Source organism: Hylobates moloch, unplaced genomic scaffold (assembly GCF_009828535.3).
Source record: "Hylobates moloch isolate HMO894 unplaced genomic scaffold, HMol_V3 SCAFFOLD_5, whole genome shotgun sequence".
NCBI classification, from domain to species: Eukaryota; Metazoa; Chordata; class Mammalia; order Primates; family Hylobatidae; genus Hylobates; species Hylobates moloch.
In genome coordinates this window covers 2,681,133-2,685,505 of record NW_026652280.1, presented here as the reverse complement: position 1 = coordinate 2,685,505, position 4,373 = coordinate 2,681,133, and the positions used below count along the sequence as shown (strand labels likewise).

Here is a 4,373-nt window from a genome sequence, read left to right as displayed (position 1 = left end):
TCTAGGTCTCTTTGTAGGTCTCTAAGAACTTTCTTTATGAATCTGATATAGAGACCAATGGAACAGAACAGAGGCCTCAGAAATAACGCCACATGTCTGCAACCATCTGATCTTTGACAAACCTGACAAAAACAAGCAATGGGGAAAGGATTCCCTATTTAATAAATGGTGTTGGGAAAACTGCTAGCCATATGCGGAAAACTGAAACTGGCCCCCTTCCTTACACCTTATACAAAAATTAACTCAAGATAGATTAAAGACTTAAACATAAGACCTAAAACCATGAAAACCCTAGAAGAAAACCTAGGCAATACCATTTAGGACATAGGCATGGGCAAAGACTTAATGACTAAAATGCCAAAAGCAATGGCAACAAAAGCCAAAATTGACAACTGGGATCTAATTAAAGAGCTTCTGCACAGCAAAATAAACTACCACCAGAGTGAACAGGCAACCTACAGAATGGGAGGACATTTTTGCAATCTGTCCATCTGACAAAGGGCTAATACCCAGAATCTACAAGGAACTTAAACAAATTTACAAGAAAAAACCAACCCCATCAAAAAGTAGACGAAGGATATGAGCAGACACTTCTCGAAAGAAGACATTTATGCAACCAACAAACATGAAAAAAAGCTCATCATCACTGGTCATTAGAGAAATGCAAATCAAAACCACAATGAGATACCATCTCATGCCAGTTAGAATGGCGATCATTAAAAAGCCAGGAAACAACAGATGCTGGAGGGGATGTGGAGAAATAGGAATGCTTTTACACTGTTGATTGGAGTGTAAATTAGTTCAACCATTGTGGAAGGCAGTGTGGCAATTCCTCAAGGATCTAGAACCAGAAATACCATTTGACCCAGCAATCCCATTACTGGGTATATACCCAAAAGTTTATAAATCATTCTATAAAGACACAAGGACACATATGTTTACTGGAGCACTATTTGCAATAGCAAAGACTTGGAACCAACCCAAATGCCCTTCAATGATAGACTGGATAAAGAAAATGTGGCACATATACACCATGGAATACCATGCAACCATAAAAAGAAATGAGTTCATGTCCTTTGAAGGGACATGGATGAAGCTGGAAACCATCATTCTCAGCAATCTAACACAGGAACAGAAAACCAAACACTGCATGTTCTCACTCATAAGTGGGATTTGAACAATGAGAACACATGGACACAGGGAGGGGAATATCACACACTGGGGCATTTCAAGGGGTGGGGGGCTAGGGGAGGGTTAGTATTATGAGAAATACCTAATGTAGGTGACCGGTTGATGGGTGCAGCAAACCACAATGGCACCTGTGTACCTATGCAACAAACCTGCACATTCTGCACATCTATTGCAGAACTTAAAGTATAAAAAAAAGTGAAAAAAATTTCAATCTGTTTGTTATATTTATCTAATACATTTCTGAGTTGCTTTTCCATGTTATTTTGAAGATCACTGAGTTTTCTTAAAACTGCTATTTTGAATTCTTGATCAGAGAGCTCATCTACTCCCGTCTAGTTAGGGTCAGTCACTGGCAACTTGATCTGTCTGGGGAGGTCCTGGTTTCCTGTTTGCTGTTGTTTCCTGTGGATGTACATCTGTTTTTGCATTGAAATATTAGCTATTTATTTGTTTTCTCTGTCTGTCTTGTTTTGATTTTTATTGGGTATGTTTGTTCAGAGATTTCTTTGCAATATATCTGTCTTTTTTGCTAGGTCACTGCCTCTTCTTGGTCTTTTTAAAGAACCAGCTTTTGTTTCATCAATTTTTTTTCCATTGTTTTTCTGTTTCAAATTTTATGGATTTCGGTTCTTATCTTTATTATTTAACTCTTCTGCTTACTGTGGGTCTATTTTTTTTTCCTTTTAAAAAAGAAAATCTATTTAAACTTTGAAAAATGTATTTACTTTCCCATATCAACAATTATGGATTATCATGTCATAATTATAAATGGCTAAGTCTTACACTTCCTTAGGAAAATATAGCACTATTCAGTGCTGTGGATCCTATAGAGAATTTCAATCCTTGGTCATCGTGTTAATAGTTCTTGGCTTCACAGCCCCATGAGCCCTCATTGAAATGTCCTTTATTTTTTCTAGTTTCTTAAAGTGGAAACTATATGATTGAGTTTAGACCTTTTAATTTTCTAATTAAATATTTAAGGCTCAAGTTTCCCTGTAAGCACTATTTTAGCAAGGATTTTCATATGTTATATCACCATTTCATTCAGTTTAAAAAATATTTTTCAAAAATTTCCGTCAATCTGTTCTTTGGCCCCTTGGTTATTTAGAAGTGTGCTTTTGACTTCCAGGTACTTGGGGATTTAAAAATGTGTTGTCTGGGGTTTTTTTTAACTTTTAGTTCTAATAGTTTTTCCTTCATGTATGTTGGAGCTCTGTTAGGTGTATGCTCATTTAAGATTCTTATGTTTTCTTGATTACTTTATCCTTTTTTTGCATAAAATAACTTTTATTTACATAATTTCTATATATACATATATATAACATAACTGATTTCTTTAGAACAAGAAAATTTATAAATGACATGATATTTTTTTTTTTGTCAAAGACTTCTTCAAGCAAGAGAGTACACATGGTCACTTTTGTTTCAAATAACATGATGGTAAACAACGGATATTAGTATTTTTGTCGTGCCTCAACCATTTACCAACAATTAGGCATCAAACCCTCATGTTGATCACTTGCTAAAACATAAGTGTGCAGGAGAAAAAATCAAGAAAAGATAAAAACCTTTAATCATATCTCCTTTAAGATTTATGAAATAAATTCTTTGCAATATCTTCTTTACATGAATCAGGCCTAACATAGTTCTTGCTACCATGTAAGGTAAATACACTGATTAACTTTCTCTTTTCCAAAATTAGGCTTAATGATATAACGGTAGGATAATTTAGCTGGCTGTGTTCTTTATATAGCAAGAAATTCTATCTTCCATAAAACTAGCTTATTACAGATTAAAAAGAGACAGTTATTAAAGCTAAAAATTATTATTACACAGGGATAAATAATAGTTTAATCATGGCAATCTAACTCCCAAACTAACATTAAGAGAATGAAATCTTTTCAGAATATGAGTTTTAAAAACTTACAAAAACAGGGTATTAAAATAGCAATGTGATTTACTACCATGATTTCTCTGACATATTAATCACGAAATAAATGCCTACTTGTAGACAATTTCCACTCAGAATTATATAGCATCCTGTCTGACAAAATGATAAGCCATAAATTTCACTAAAAGACAATGAGAAAGAAGTGCTCTAACAGCAGTAGTTTCAATAAATGAGCATTACTGTTATACCTGCTGAGACATAATTCTCTTCTATTAAGGAATTCAAAAACTGGCCACCATTTTTTCAATACACAAACGTAATTATCTAGACTCTAAAATATCTTCCCAATTGAAATACTGATCATTACATAATACAAGGAACACAGTTCTAACTTTTAGGCACAACTCATAACTTCAGTGACAAATAACTCATACATACAGACATCAGCACCTTAGGGTAAGAAAATTTGGGGTCTGATATAGCGGTCAAACTCAAAGGCCAATCCAGCCACAGTCCTTCATTCAAGTACTGTCTATGGCTTCTTTCACACTGAAATTGCAGAGATGTAGTTTCAGAATGTAGTTGCAGATGTAGTTTCAGAGATGTAGTTGCAGAAAGTTTCCAACTCCTGAGCTAATATATTATCAATCTAAGAGGCTTTTCAAACAAAATCAGAGTAAATTTGGTTTTTGAGAAGTCTAATGGGAACCACTAGAGATCTGCTTGTGTAGATCATAGAATTACACGTGTCAATCATCAAATCTGGAAATTAAAACCTTAAATTCATATTGATGATAATCACTAACCTTATTTTTATTTATTTTTATTATTATACGTTAAGTTCTAGGGTACATGTGCACAACGCGCAGGTTTGTTACATATGTATACATGTGCCATGTTGGTGTGCTGCACCCATTAACTCGTCATTTACATTAGGTATTTCTCCTAATGCTGTCCCTCCCCCCCACCCACCCCACAACAGGCCCTGGTGTGTGATGTTCCCCCTCCTGTGTCCATGTGTTCTCATTGTTCAAGTCCCACCTATGAGTGGGACTTACATGCGGTAAGTCTAATTTTCTATTTTTAACATCACGATTGTGTTCCATGCTTAAAGATCTAAGTGTTTCTTGAGAATTTAATGGTAAAAAAAACTATGAAGAAATTGGCTTTTTAAAAACTAATATATGTCTGTGTGTGTATAAAGGAGATGGCATTTTGTATGAAAATTTGTCTCATAAAGTTGAGTTTCCCCTACCCTCATGAAAATCCTGAGAATATCCCAGAAATAAGA

The 4,373-nt window shown here is 34.6% G+C and overlaps 1 non-coding gene across 1 annotated transcript; it reads right to left on the bottom strand.

Moving 5' to 3' along the window:
• Positions 1-1,968: 1,968 nt before the first annotated feature.
• Positions 1,969-2,095, bottom strand: LOC116470060 (small nucleolar RNA SNORA25). Its single transcript, XR_004248490.1, has one exon. It is a non-coding gene; the product is annotated as a small nucleolar RNA SNORA25 (small nucleolar RNA).
• Between the last annotated feature and the right edge of the window lie 2,278 nt (positions 2,096-4,373).